Genomic DNA, 16,414 nt, shown 5'->3' with positions numbered 1-16,414 from the left:
ATTCGAATTTCCTGCTTCAAGACCTGAGGGTCCCCTCAAGTCTCCTCTGAAGTGATGCTTAGCTAGTGAGCTAGGTAAGAGGGGGATGACGTGGGGAGTTACTCATGTTCCTCTGAACACTGAAATCCTAGCTGCGTGGCCATGAACTTGGAGGAAAAGTAGTCATGTTCTCCTTAGCTGGCATTGTCTCTCCATCTCTGTGTGTGAGTGTGTGTGTGTCTGTCTCTGTGTTATGTGTCTCTCTCTCTGTATGTCTCTTCCTCTCCTTCTCTCCTTTCTCTTTCCCTCTCCCTGTCTTTGTCTTTTTCTCTCCCTCCCTCTCTCTCTGTATCTCTCTCTCTTCCTCTCCCTCCCTGCTTCCCTCCGCCTTTCTGTCTGCCCTTCCCCGACTCCAAGCCCCAACACACACTCCCTACCCAAACCACAGAACTAAGCTCTGCCCAAAGCACAAATTCCACATTTAAATTTTTTTTCAGCATTTGCATCGTCTTTTATATTTATTTATTTATTTATTTGCCACAGTATGCGGTGGTGGCTTGATGTGGGATCTCGGTTCCCAGACCCAGGTACAAAACCCACACTGCAGAGGTCAAAGTGCCAGAGTCCTAACCACGAGACTGCCAGGGAACTCCAAGATTCCAGTGTTTTTTTGTTTTTGTTTTTTGGCTTTTTAGGGCCGCACCTGCAGCATATGGAGGTTCCCAGGCTAGGGGCCCTATCAGAGCTGTAGCCACCAGCCTACACCACAGACACAGCCACCCCAGATCCGAGCCGCATCTGCACCTCACACCACAGCTCAGGGCAACGCTGGATCCTTACTCCACTGAGCAAGGCCAGGGATAGAACCCGCATCCCTATGGATACGCGTCAGATTCGTTTTCACTGCACCGTGATAGGAGTTCCCAGATTCCACAGTTTGGATGGACCATGTTTGACCTACTCATAGGCCTACTTGATATTAGTTATAGCAGTATTAGGGGGACGTAGTCTCAGTTAGGGTCTAACCCAGGAAAAATTACCAGTAGAGAACTTGGCTTAAAAGCTAATGCATGTTGTGGGGGAGGGGCAAGAATCATCAGGAACCATAATGGGTAACACCCTCCAGGCGGTGAGATGAAATAAAGCCTGGGTTTCTCCTGGGAGGCATCCTGGGGCACTTTCAATTCTGTACGCCAGTAGCAGTAGCTTATGCATCTGACGAGGGTATGTTTATAGTATGTCCTGAGCACGAAGCCTGGATTTTTTTTTTTTTCCACCGCACCTAAGGCATGTGGAAGTTCCCAGGCCAGGCATCTCCGAACCTGAGCGACAGCAGTGACCCTGCACCATGAGAGAACTCCCTAGATGACTGATTATGGCAAAAAGGTGTGTCTTTCCTGTTCTTGCAAAGGTGTCTTTCTCATGACTTCTAGGATCACTTTCTCCAGTGAAAAACACAGCACAGCTTGTTAGGCTGCTGATTTAAATTGCAGTCGATTCTCATATTAATTTGGGTGGAATTGGTGTTTACATCAGATGAAGTCGACGCCTTTGAGAAGATAGCTTGTCGTTTCCCTGGTTCAGATCGTGTTTTGTTTCCTTTAATGAGATTTGATCTGTTTGTTTGTTTTTTTTTTTCCTAGTACCTCTTTCAATGAAATGCCCTGCAGATATTTTATATAATTATTGGATTTTGACTAGAATCTGTCCATAGTTCTTGCGAGGTTTTGATTGCCGGGATAGGAGAAGAGCTCGGCTGGGTTGTGTATTTCCTTTGCATTCAGCAGTTTTGCCAAATGACCTTCTTCCTTCTGATAACTTTTTAAGACATCCTTGTAGGTACACATTCAAGTCATCAATTAGAATTCCCATTGGATCTGTTCTTTTCCACTGGTTATAACTCAGTCCCGTTTACTTGTCTCATTGCATTTCCAAGAATATTGTTTTTTTTTTTTTAAAAAAAAAAACTTTTGGGTGTAATAGAAAAAGAAGACGCGCCTGTCTGCTTTTCAGTCCAATCCTGGTATTGGTTGTAGAAGGTGCTTTTGTTGTGTGAGTTCTCATTTTGTTTTACTTATGTTCTCCTTGGTAGAACTGAGCTGCACAAGTATTGTCCAAAGCACTTTCTGTGTCTTTTCACGTAATCCCCTTGCTTTCTTCTTCCACTGGTTGAGTGAATAGATTATATTGATAGATTATCAAACACAGAAAGACCTTATCTTTCATCATGGTAACCTGGCAGGAGCAAAGGGCATCATTGTTTTGGAGGTGCTAATGCATCTAAAAGCCATCTATATCCTCCAGGTGTGCTTGTGTGACATTTTTCTGTTCCCAAGGGTCTTCACACTTTTCCAGGCTTAGTAGGAGGAAGAATCCACTCACCTATTGGCTTCATGGGTATCAGGGGCACTGGTGCCAAAATTTGGCCTTTGTCCACTGGTGCCGGAAAAAAACAGGGAGACAGAGTTTTTGGCTGGAGGGAAAAAAAATAGCTTTTATTGCGTTGCCAAGCAAAGGAGGCCACCGTAGGCTCACGTCTTAAAGATGGTGCCGTCCTCTCGTGAAGAATTGCAGAGAGTTTAATAGTCTCAAACGAGAAAAACAGGGCTTCAGATGAAGAGTCATGGTTGGGACAGTTATGCATTCTTCTTTCTTTGGGGGAATCTTGGTCATAGAAACTCGTGTCAGGAGATCTGAGCCTGATCCTGGTGATGGTTTTCTGGGTTAGTGCCTAGAGTCATAGCACTTGTGAAAAGGGCATATTGATCAGAGATGAGAACAAAGTAGGCACATTCCTGGAAAACATCATGAGCTCATCATCTTCAACCCACAGGACATTGTGTGCAGGATGCCTGAGCTTTAGCTCACAGGTGATGTGCTTAGGACACGATTCAATGAGCAAGAAGCACAAGGCAGGGCTCTAAGTTGTTCAGTTTTAGAGTCATCATTTCTGCAAGAAGCATGAGGAATATTACTTTTCCCTTAAGTGTATAAGATGCCTGCATCATTATGTGTATCTCTTGAGAGGGAACCAGCACCTGCCCCAAGGCGGTACTATTGCGTCTTGACGGCTCCTCCCTGGTCTCTGCCTCCCCTCGCTTCCCTGATCAGCACCTGTTCTGAACCTGTCCCTGGAAACTCAGGGAAGGTCATGGGGGCTGAAGGAAGCCCATTTCCCAGGAACAAAAAATGGGGGACAGGGAAAGGCTTGTATGCCCAGGAGCCCCACTAGGTCCTTCCCGGAGAGGTGAGAAGAGACTGCTTTGGAGAGCTCACATGTTTCTCAAAGGTTCTGGATGCCAGGGGAGCCCTGATTTTGCCCTAAAGCATGCACCTGCAATGAGACTAAAGCTCCCTCCCAGCAGCCATGTCCTGACTACTGCTAATGCTGTGGATCCTACCACCTGTTTGGACAGGTGCCTGACGAGAGACAGGGGGACTAGGGGACCTCTCACCTCTAGGAGTCGGCATGTCTGCTTCGTCGCCTCTACAGCCCATTAAGTCGGGATTGAAGAAGAGAGCAAATTGTGTGTTGTATTGGAGACACAAGGCTATTTCAAAGGGATAAATGTAACCAGTACAAATAAATGTAACCAATATAAATACATGCAACCAATACAGAGATGTCTTTGGCTTCCAAACCCATATCCTTCTGAAAGCCTTGACTAATTTGACCCAGAAATCGTGCTCCCCCAGTGCACAGAAGTAGAGGGTCACAGGACCTCTTAGAAAACATGTTTTGACAATAAAGCTAAGAAAGCTACAAATTTAACTTAGCAGTGCATTTTGCTGGATTATAACCTGCTTCATAACCAACTGCTTGTCCTAATGCATTTTAAAGTACTTAATAGAATAAGGCTTTACTGTCTAGGAATACATTTTAATTTGGAGATGTGAAATTTGCCAATTGGTGATTCATTTTTTCCATATACCTACAAATCTGTGCCTCTGTATGTTTCTGCTCTTAACAAAAGAAAAGCCAGACTACATAGAAACGTTAACAAAAGGATTGTCTTTGCATTCACTCACTGTAGACAGCAGCAATAATCTAGGATTTAGTTTGTCTCCCAATTAAATTCCACCTTGAATTATTAGTAGCCTAAATTGAGTTTTATTGTCCTGCATAATTGCTTCAGATAGTTAATTAGCAATAAAGTGGCAAGTATGTCTATTTTGGGTTGGAAGGGTTTTTCTGCACATTTTCCACTAATGAGGACATTTTAGAAAACTATATCTAGTATAACGTTAAGTACAAACTTAGTCAAGCACTGTTTCCTACAACGTTTATGTTATTTAAGACGCTAATAAGAAAGCAGGAATCTGAAAATGTTTCTACCCTGAGGAAATCGATTTCTTGGTATTGCATGTTGCTGTCATCAACTTGTAAACAAACCTGTGTTGGCTGTGTTTTTAAACATTAGCCCCTATTTTAATTTCTAGACAGCTGAGTCATGCTGAGTCGTTAATCGGGAAAAGCAAGCGTTGGTGCAAACACAGGTGTATGATCTTCCTGCCATTTAGGGAGGAGCAAAAATAAAAGACATGGAAAATAGTTTGACTAGGAGGAGGAGGAAAAGAAATGTTACTCTAGAGCAGGAAAAAAACACAAAATCCAAAGCTGATTGGCAGAGGGAGAGAGGGAGACTGACAGAAGCAGAGCCACAAAGAGAGAGTTGAGAGTGAGAGAGAAAGTGGGAGAGAGGCAAAGACAGAGACAACACAGAGACAGAGAAATTCAAAAAGCACGAAATCCAGAAACTCTGTGACGGGCATTGCAGGTGATAATAAGCCAGAACTGCGAATGAATGGGTGAGTTATTTCAAATCTGGAATTGTTATGTCTCAGAAAACTGTGAATGAGAGAGCAAAATTATTGTGATCATTTAAAAATACATAAAGGGGTCTAGTAAGCAAAAATGCAGAGAGCATCAAATTATTCATATAAAGCATCACTGTGTACCATTAGGCTGGAAGTATAGTTGGCCCTCCAACATAGAGTAAAAACATTGGGAAAAAATTCCGGAAAGGTGCAAAGAGCAAACTGCAACTCTTTGCATATCATTTACTTTGTGTTTGAAACTATGTAATCTAGAAAGGATTTAAAGTATCTGGGAGGATGTGCATAGGTTACATACAATACCATGTGCCATTTACGTAAAGCGTCCTTGGATTTGGGTATCCATGGCCGTCCTGGAACCAATCCCTTCGATTACTGAGAGAGCACTCTAAAGGCAGACCTCATTTTATTGTGCTTTCCAGAATCTGTTTTGTCATCCTGTGTTTTGTTTTGTTTTTTTAACAGAGCTGTGGGTTTGTGGCCAGCTGGTAACAAGTTACTAACACCGTTTTTCCAACAGATCTTGTTCCCTTGGTGTTGGTCCCATTTTGGTGAACTGCCCTTACCTCCAGCTTTTTCGTTAGTATTATATTTGTGAGATTTTTATTACTATTGCATTTGCAGCATCTGGGATCCATCATCTTTGATGTTATTGCTATGACTGAAGGCTCAGAGGATTGGATGGTCAGCATTTTTTTTTTTTTAATCAGCTAGCTGTTCTTTAAACGAAGGTCTATACATTTTGGGTTTTTTTTTTTTTTTGCCTTTTAGGGCTGCACCCGTGACATATGGAAGTTCCTAGACTAGGGGTAGAATCAGAGCTGCAGCTGCCAGTCTGTGCTGCAGCTGCCAGTCTGCGCCACAGCAACATGGGGTCCAAGTTGTGTCTGCAACCTACACCACAGCTCATGGTAATGCTGGAAGCAATGAGCAAAGCCTGGGATCGAACCCACATCTGCATGGATGCTAGTCGGATTCATTTCCACTGTGCCCCAATGGGAACTCCTTGTTTTCTTCAAGATATGCTATTGCACACTCAACAGGCTATCACTGAGTGTAAACATCACTTTTATATGCACTGGGCAAACAAAACATTCTCGAGACTAGCTTTTTGGCGAGATCATCTTATTTTGGTGATTTGGAACTGAACATGCAGTATCTCTGAGGTGTGCCTGTATTAGCAAATATAAATTTCCCCTGTCCTTTTAAAGGTCTGCATACTATTCTACAGAATTGGTGTAGTACAATTTATTTAAACTGACCATGCAGATATTTAACTTATTAGAATCTATTGGCACTTCAATTAAGATATATATATATATATTTTGTTTTTAATGCCATCTTTATACAAACGTTTCAGCAGGTGTCCTTTGGTGAATTATGACTATTGAAATCACTGTGACAAATACAGTATATTTACCTTTGCAAATATCAAAAGAACATCCACTATGGGGCTGTACCATTTTACCATCTCCAAAATGGATAAAGGGTTTTTTCTTTTAAAATTTCCCAAGCTTTTTTTCTTAACCAGCACATAATCAGACGTTTCAGTCTTTGCCAATCACTGAAAAATCCCTATGTCATTGATCTTTGCATCGCTCCATTGTCTTCATAAATGAAAGCCATATACACTGTCACTGCAGCAGCTCGAGTCACTGCTGTGGTACATGTTCGATCCCTGGCCTGGAAACTTACACATGCTGTGACCGAGGCCAGAAAAAAAAGCCATATAAAATGTAATGGGCTGAGTCTGTGTATTTCATCATATTTCTTTGCTTTACTCTGTGTTATGATCTCAGAGGCGGTGCCTTGCTGTTCTGGTCATCAGATTGTCTGCACTCGGAACTCACTTAATATACGTGCTTGCAAAACTGAATCTCTTGAGGACCCAGCATCCTGAGAAGCCTGACCCTGGGCTTTCGGGAGAGAAATCTTGCCTGCAGATGGTCCCACAGCACTCAGGTGATGGGGAAGATGAGTGCTATTCTAAATAGATTCCCCTTTCCATCCAGGAAAGGTGCTTTCACATTTGGAAGATGCTATATTTCACCATGGCAGAATGAGCATCATTTGGTCACACGGCACCCTTCTCATGACATGCTGCCACATTTGATGAATAAGGTTTATTAAGGATTTTTGTGCATGTGTTCATTAGGAGTATTGGCTATATTTTTTTTACATATTTTTTATTAAAGTATAGTTGATAATGATGTTTCAGTTCCTGCTGTAGAGCAAAGTGACCCAGTCATATATATACAGAGAGAGAGAGATTACCTTTCTTAAATTATTTTCTACCATGGTCTGTCCCAGGAGACTGGACAGAGTGTGCTGTGCTGTACAGCAGGACCTCATTGCTTATCCACTCTCAGTGTCGTCGTTTGCATCTGCTAATCTCCAACTCCCCATCCATCCCACTCTCTCCCCCTCAGCAACTGCAAGTCTGTTGTCTGTGAGTCTGTTCCTGTTTTGTAGAGAGGTTCATTGGTGCCATGTTTTAGATTCCACACAGAAGTGGTGTTGTATGATGTTTCTCTTTCTCTGACTGACTTCCCTTTGTATGAGAATCTCTAGTTCCATCCATGTTGCTGCAAAGGGCATTCTTTCATTCTTTTTTATGGCTGAGTAGTATTCCATTGTGTATATGGACCACATCTTCTGTATCCATTCATCTGTTGATGGACATTTAGGTTGTTGCCATTCTTGGCGATTGTGAATTGTGCTGCAGTGAACATACAGGTGCATGTATAGAAGCACCATAGGACTCACCAGTCCTAGTGTTGGAGTTTTCTTGGGGTGTCTTCTCTTGGTTTTTGTATGAAGGCAATGCCGTCCTCATGGAGTGAATCAGGAAGTTTCTCCCTTTTCTTATGAATGTAAGTCTTCTTGAGGTTATTGTTTTAATTCTAAAATACTTAGTAGAGGAGTTCCCACTATGGTGCAGTGGGAACATCAGCATCTCTGCAGGGCTGGGCCATAGTGTTGAGCCCTGGCACAGCACATTGGGTTAAGGATCTGGCATTGTTGCAGCTGCAGAGTCGGTTGCAACTGTGGCTCGGATCTAATCCTTAGCCCAGGAACTGCATATGATGCCAGGCAGCCAAAAAAGAAAAAGGAAAAAACAAACAACACAACTTGGTAGAGTTCACCTGTAAATCCATCTGAAATGTACTTTGTGTGTGTGTGTGTGTGTGTGTGTGTGTGTGTGTGTGTGGTGTGACTAACTCAATCCTTTCATTGTTATTTTGGTCAGTTTAGGTTTTCTGTTGTTTTGAGTCAGTCTTTGCAGTTTCTGTTGCAGTTTCTGTCCTTTTAGAAAATTGTCAACTTTATCTAGGTTATATAATATGTCAGCATGCAATGATGCATCATTTTTATTTCTGTAAGACTGCTTGTAATATACTTCTGGTACACCTGATTTCAAGAATTATTATTATTATTTTTTGGCATTCCCTTCATGGCTCAGCAGTAATGAGCCCAGGTAATACCCATGAGGACGTGGGTTTGATCCCTGGCCTCGCTCAGTGGGTTAAGGATCCGACCTTGCTGTGAGCTGTGGTGTAGGTTGCAGATGTAGCTCAGATCTGGTGTTGCTGTGGCTGTAGGGTAGGCCGGCAGCTGCAGCCCTGGTTCAACCCCTGGCCTGGGAACTTCCATGTGCCATGAAGGCTTAAACCTGTGACTCAGCAGTGACCCAAGCCACTGCAGAGACAATGCCAGATCTTTAACCTGCGGCACTCCAGCAAGAACTCTCTGATTTCAATAATTTGGGTCAACTTTTTCAGGGTTCGTCGGCTTAACTAAAGATTTGTCCATTTGTTGAGCTTTTCAAAGAACGATTTGATTTTTGTTGCTTTTCTGTGTTGCTTTTCTCATCTCTATTTCATCTATTTACACATTAATACATATAATTTCCTCTCTTTTGCTTGTATTGGGTTTAATCTGCTCTTCACTTAGATGCTAATGGTGAAGGGTTATGTTGCTGTTTGGAGAGTGTCTTATTTTTCAGTATAGACATTTACAGCAATACATGGCCCTGGAAGCTCTAGTCGGGCTGCATCCTACACATTTTTGGTATATTGTCTGCTTCGTTTCATTGATCTCAAAAATCTTTGCTCATTTCCCTTCTGACTTCTTCTTTGGTGCTTTGGGCGCTAATGGATGTTGCATGTTTATCTCCTATGTTTGTAAATTTCCCTCATTCCCTCCTGTTCGGGATGACCGATGGGCATCCCCTGTGGTCAGAGACAGATTTAGCAAGGTGTCAATCCCTGTAAGCTGGTTGAGGCTTGTAGGACCTAATTCGGGTTCTACCTAAGGATGGGTTCCATGTGCACAAGAGAACCACATGTATCCTGTTAACCAAGGTGGAGGAAGAGCTTTCTTCTCTGACCAAGCATCAAATTTAAAAATCCCATGAACAGCGCTTTTCCACGAAACTTTGAGATGGGTCAAATAGAGAAGGTTCCCTTGCTGTGGGTTTTTTTTTTTTGAGGAACTGTGGTCCTTGCAAATCTGTTGACTTCCATGGACCGTTAAGTTAGAGGAAAGGAAGGGGGAATGGATCAAGTTAAAACACCCCAAGCCTCCTGCACTTGGCAAAATCCAACCCTTTTTCTTGAATGATGGCAAGAAACCATTGATGCTTGCAAGAGTTTTGAATGTGTAAATTCGGACAGCTTTTGCAGGTGGGTCCTCCTTGCTTTTATGGAAGAATAGACTCTTAAACATTCTTGCTCCAGTATTTCAGAAGCAATTCCAGTTTTTGCTTTGCTAATGTCAGCCCTTACTTTGACATACCGCCTTCTAATATTACAGTCCAGTTCATTGCATTCTCTTTGCAACTTGCTCAGAAAGATACTTACAGCAGCACCGTTGAGCATTAATTAAACAGATAGGCATTTCTCTCTAAGTTTCAATTTGGGAACCTCTCACCCACAGGCTTTGACAATGCACATTTTAATTATCATTTAATTGGAAGTATTTCCGAATTGCCTGTTTCTATCTTATTTGCTCCATGTTTTAGTTAATTGTGTTTTCTTTAATTTGCAGGTATTTGGAAATTTTCTAGTGTCTTTTTGCCCTTCCTTCCTTCTTTTTTTTAGGGCTGCACCTGTGGCATATGAACTGGAGCTGCAGCTGCCAGCCTCTGCCACAGCCACACCAGATCTAGCTGAGTCTGTTTCCTACAACACAGCTCAGAGCAACATCGGATCCTTAACCCATTGAACAAGGCCAGGGATGGAACCTGCAGCCTCATGGATATTAGTTGGTTTTGTAACCTGCCGAGCCACAGTGGGAACTCCAGTTTTCATTTGATTAATACCTGCCCTTACCTTGATTTACATTCTTCATTCTTCCAACACTTCAGTCCAATTGGTTTTGGATTGTTTTTTCTAACTTGGATGCTCGCAGCATTAATTTTTAGCATTGTTTAAACAGATAAACCTTTCAAGATGCGTATTTTCCTCTATGTCTAAATTTGGGGACATCACACAAGTTTTGACAAGTCACGTTTCAATTATCATTAAATTCAAAGCATTTTTTTAATTGTCTGTGTCCATTTTTTTTGCCCCATGGCTTAGTGAATGGTGTTTAATTTACACACATTTGGGAATTTTCTGTCTTTTTGCACTTTAATTTCTGCAAAATCCATGGTGATGAGAGTATCCGTCCTTAGTAGTTTCAGTTTTAGGAAATGTTGAATGCTTGTTTTATGGCCCAGCATCTGGTCCTAGTCCTTTGTGCATTTGAAGAGAATCTGCTGTGTTAACTTGCTGAATCACCTTCTGTAAGTCATTTAGGTGCTTTGGGCTTTGAAGTGACATTTATCATTCCTAATTATCTGCCTTTGGATACATGTGTTACCACTCTATCTCATTCTCCTTTGTGGTGTCTGTGTAAAAACTTTGAAGTTTTCTGGAGTTCCCCTTGTAGCTCAGGGGGTTAAGAACCCGACATAGTGCCCTTGAGGATGCAGGTTCGACCCCTGGCCTCACTCAGTGGGTGTGGTGTCGCTGCGAGCTGCAGTGTAGGTCACAGGTGGGAATTGGATCTGGCATTGCTGGGGCTGTGGTGTAGGCTGGCAGCTGCAACTTTTATTAGACCCCTAACCCAGGAACTTCCATATGCTGCAGGTGCATCTGTAAAGATAAGTAAGGAAGTAAACACTTGAAGATTTCTTACTAGTCACAGATTTATAATGTTTTTTGCTTTTTAGGGCTGTACCCGAGGCACATGGAGGTTCCCAGGCTAGGGGTCGAATCTGAGCTACAGCTGCCAGCCTACACCACAGCCACAGCCACGCAGGATCCAAGCCGTGTCTGCGACCTACCCCACAGCTCACAGCAACTTGGGATCCTGAATCGAGGCCAGGGATCGAACCTGCAACCTCATGGTTCCTAGTGATAGTCATTCCTGCTGCACCATGATAAGAACTCCCCTCAGACATAATTTTGTTTCTTCTAGCTAAATAGTGAACTACTCTTTCATTTCTTTAATAGTAACTTCTGCCTTGTGTTTTATTCTGTCTGAAAGGGGTATTGTTGCACAGGCTTCATTTTGGTTAGTGCTTGCTTAGTACTGTTTTTTTCCCTAGTTGTAATTTTTATTTGCTTACTCAGATTTAGTCTCAAGGAAGCAGCATGTATTTGAAGTTTAAATTCCACCCAGGATGAGTGTTATTTTTAAATGGCCTATATAGGTAGCTAGTATTTATTATATATAGGCTATATTTATGGTTTATGGATAAATTAAATATTTTTATTATGCATTGCAGCCTTCCTTCCTTATACAATTGTTTGCTTTTTTCAGTCTGTTTTAAGTAGTTGCTCTGGAAGACAGAGTTTTGCACCCATGCTTTGTTCAAGTCTAATAAAAATGAGCACCACTTTCAAGTTCCCATCGTGGCTCAGTGGTTAATGAACCCAACTAGTAACCATGAGGTTGCGGGTTCCATCCCTGGCCTGGCTCAGTGGCTTAAGGGTCTGGCATTGTGGTAAGCTGTGGTGTAGGTCACTGATGCAGCTCGGATCCTGCATTGCTGTGGCTGTGGTGTAGGCCAGCAGCTGTAGCTCTGATTTGACCCCTAGACTGGGAACCCCCATGTGCTGCAAGTGTGGCCCTAAAGAGACAAAAAGATGAAAAAAAATGAACAGCACTGGACAGCACCTGTGATGAACTTGAGAGAACACTCTTTTGATGATCATTTACCTTCGCTCATCGTCTTTTACTGCTGTGCTCATTTCTTGTTTTTATTTAGATTCCTTCACACATGCACACGTCGTGTGTGCTCACATGTGCTCACACACACACACACACACACTCATCCATAAGGTGTTATGGCAGTTAATGAAACACATGTTCAATTGTCATTCCTGAAATTTTCTTAATTTTTAATTTTTTTTTCTTTTCCTTTTTAATCTTTTTATGGCAGTATAGGGGATTTACAGTGTTTCAGGTGTACAACAAAGGAATTCTGTTATCTACACACACACACACACACACACACACACACACACACACACGCACACGCATGTACGTATTCTGTTTCCAGTTCTTTTCCGTAACAGGTTATTAGAATCTTTCCTGCAATTTTCAGTCATCATTCCACGTCCATGTAGGAGTATTTGCTTTTGCTTGAAACACAAATGTAGTATTTTCCCTAGGTTGGTCAACCGATACCTGTTTAGAATTTATTTTGTGTGAAAAGGTGTGTCCTTTGTAACAGGATTAAAGGCATGTTCTGTGACCATTGGTTTCGAGCTTGGAAGCCGTTCCTGGGAAACACTTTGATGATATTCTTCCCCTGCCATCACCTTTTCATGATGACTGTCTGATTGTTGCTTTTGTAAAAGCCCCGTTGTTCTTCTTTTCTGAATGCTTTGAGATCTTTTTCCTTTTGATTTTTAGCTCCTTAGCTCTGATACTCATTGAGATATTTCCTTTATGTCCTGCTGTGCTCAGTCTTTTTTTTTTTTTTTTTTTTTCTTTCCCTCTTTGTCTTTTTAGGGCTGCACCTGCAGCCTATGGATGTTCCTGGGCCAGGGGTAGAATTGGAGCTACAGCTGCTGGTCTACACCTCAGCCACAGCAACACCAGATCCAAGCTGTGTCTGCGACCTACACCACAGGTCATGGCAGTGCCGAATCCTTAACCCACTGAGTGAGGCCAGGAATGGAACCTGTATCCTCATGGATACTGGTTGGGTTCTTAACCTGCTGAGCCACAAAGGGAACTCCTGTCTCATTTTTCTGGATTCTATATGGGACATTTTCTTCAGTTTTGGAAAATTCTTGGTCAAACTCCACTAGCTTTTAGACACTGCTTCTTCTCCGCCTCCTCTCCCTCATCTTTCTGATATTCCCCAAATACATATGTTCTCAAGGTTTTCATCTAGTTTCATACGTTTCTCGGGCTCTTTGTTCTGCAGTTTCCATCTTTTGGCTTTACTGCTTGTCTTCCATTCTGAATATTTTCTTTTGACCTGTCTTCCAGGTCACAAACCATATTTTCAAGACTATCTATAACGCTCTGGAATCTCTCCATTCCACTGTGAATGTCTCTTAATGAGTTTTTTATTTCTTGAACCAGATTCTTTTTTAGGCTTTTTTTTTTTTTCCTTAACCTACAGAAAGGTTCCATCTGGTTCTCCATTTTTTTTTTCTTTAGGTGTCAGAGTTATTCCAAGTCTGAGCTAACTCCCAATATTTTGATCTCTTTGGGCCTAATTATATAGATTTTTATTCTTTTTAAATTCAAATATAGTTGATTTATAATATTGTGTCAGTTTCTGCTGAACAGTTGATTTTTTTTTTTTTTACTTGCGTTAATTTTATGGGTATACTTGATGATTCTGATCGAATGCTGGGCGTTTTATATGGAAAAAACATATTTTTTTTCCCTTGCATCATGTATCCGTTCTTTACAGGGGATTTACCTTTCCTTCTGGTGGTTCAAGTAAAAGAGTATTTCCTTAATTCAAGGGGAAACAGAGCCAGTAAGGGCCCTGCTTCACTGTTTGTGAGAGATGCCCTTTTGCCACGTGTCTCTTATTTAAAACACGCAGGTTTTGTGAGGCCTCACTCGAAGCTTGAAGGGGTATTTTTTTCTTTCTTTCTTTTTTTTTCTTTCTTTTTTTTTTTGCTTTTTAGGGCTGTGCCTTCAGCACATGGAGGTTCCCAGACTAGGGGTTAAATTGGAGTTACAGCTGCCGGCCTACATCACTGCCACAGCAACACCAGATCCGAGCTGCATGTGTGACCTACACCACAGCTCACAGCAATGCCAGGTCCTTAACCCACTGAACTAGGCCAGGGATCAAACCTGCAACCTCATGGTTCCTAGTCGGAGTCATTTCTGCTGCACCATGATGGGAACTCCTGAAGGGGTATTTTTATCAGACCTTTTGTTTTGATGGGCTTTTAACTCGCATATTCCTTTGGCCCCGTAATTCCTCTTAAATCTCTCATTTTCTTGGTCATCTTCTCGCTAGTGAACATACCTGGGCGGACACTGGAACTCAGAATATTTGACTCTCATCTGTGTTTCTCTTCTCTGTATTCCACTGGTCCCTCAAGTTCTAGTTTTGGAGGTTACTCTGTTCCCTTAAAACAGTATTTATAGCTATACACGCACCTATACAGAGTATTGTAGATACAGAATATATACAGAGTAGTATATATACAGAATATTGTATATACAGTGTATACACAGTGTATTGTATACAAAGTATTGCATATACATAGTATACACAGAGTATTGTGTTACAAAGTATTCTCTTGTATTGTATACATAGACTTTAAAGGAATGTACAAGACTCTACTGTATATACAAAGTATTCCTGGCCAGGCTTTCTAGTTATTCTCAGCAACAGAGTTGGGAGGTAGTGGAAAACTACCAAATACAAAAAGCTGGAAAGCTAGTAAGTAGCTCCTAGTCTGTAATGATACCCATGAAAAATATTAGCCTTTTGACTAACTGGGAAAGGGATGGCTGATTGAATTAGTAGGGTTGGCTAATTCCCCTCCCTGTCTAGAACAATACAAACCCAGTCTGGCCTCCTGTCTCTTTTTGCAAATAAAATTTTATTGGAACACGTTCCATTTCTTCGTGTCTGGTATATCGTTTCTGTCATAGCACAATGACAGAAAAGGGACTGCAGAGCCCTAAATCTAGGAGTTCCCATTGTGGCTCAGCAGACTCAGAATCAGACATAGTGTCCATGAGGATGTGGGTTCTATCCCTGGCCTCGCTCAGTGGGTTAAGGATCCAGCATTTCTGGGAGCTGTGGTGTAGGTCGCAGATGCAGCTTGGATCTGGTTTGGCTGTGGCTGTGGTGTAGGCTTGCAGTTGCATCTCCAATTTGATCTGTAGCCTAGGAGCTTCCCAATGCCACAGATGCAGCTGTGAAAACAAAAAAAAGTGGGTCCAGCCTTTCTCCAACAATACTTTATATTCATCAGATGGTATATAGAATGTGTGTGGGGGGGGGTTGTGTGTTAAAGCAAAGCACAATGTTTATTTCAGGGCCCCTCAAAGGGTGTGGGAAGCTCACGCTGAAAAGACCCAAAGCCCTTGATGGTTTTCAGAGAAATGGCTTTAAGGACAACTTTTGGGGTGAAGGCTGCAGGATGCATGACATTCTTCTGATGGGTTGGTGGAAGGGGACAATGATGTGCTTTTTGTTTGTCTTTTTGCCTTTCCTTGAGCCGCTCCCACAGCATATGGAGGTTCCCAGGCTAGGGGTCTAATTGGAGCTGTAGCCTCCAGTCTACACCAGAGCCACAGCAACGGGGGATCTGAGCCGCGTTTGCAACCTACACCACAGCTCACGCCAATGCCGGATCCTTAACCCACTGAGCAAGGCCAGGGACTGAATCTACAACCTCATGGTTCCTAGTCGGATTCGTTAACCACTGTGCCACGACGGGAACTCCAACAGTGATGTTTTGAGACTCTCTATCATCAGCCTCCTGGTTCCAGCCAGTCTGGGGTCTGTGTGCTTCTGTTCAGCGGTCACCACTCTTCAGCTGGAGTGGGGTTCTTATTTCCTGAAGAACAACTGTTCTCAGGACTTAGGGAAGCCTGGGTCCTTTCTAGCTCAGCCCAGAAGTTTTTCAGAGTGAGCTCCATGTAGAGGTTTAAAAGCTCCTCCTCCATAAATACCTCTGGTCCAGCAAGTCAACCCCACTGGCCTTTGTGCTCTGTCAAAACTGCTCACTCATCTGTTTTCATGAAGGATGACAATCCACGGGATTACGATCTCTGGTTTTGAGAATTCTTTTAGGTGCACAACAAATCAGTCATATGACAGAAATCAAGGATACATTCAAGGCAGTTTTTGAGACAAGAAAGGGAGCTTTTCTAGAAACTGTGTCTATGCTCTTTGGATAGAACGTGATGGGGAATGATATGAGATAAAGAATGTAAGCACGTGTGTGAACTGAAGTTTAGGCATTTCCCATTGGCTTTGACATGGAGGAGAAGGTGAGCCACTGCACCTGCCAACCTGCTGCATCCCCTCCCCGCGCCCCCACCCCCGCCAAGCAGAGCTCAGCGTGGAGACCAGGCGTGAGCAGAGCTCTGGGAAAACTGGAAGAAG

This window comes from Sus scrofa, chromosome Y (assembly GCF_000003025.6).
Source record: "Sus scrofa isolate TJ Tabasco breed Duroc chromosome Y, Sscrofa11.1, whole genome shotgun sequence".
Lineage (NCBI taxonomy): Eukaryota > Metazoa > Chordata > Mammalia > Artiodactyla > Suidae > Sus > Sus scrofa.
Note: the sequence above shows the minus strand (reverse complement) of the source record.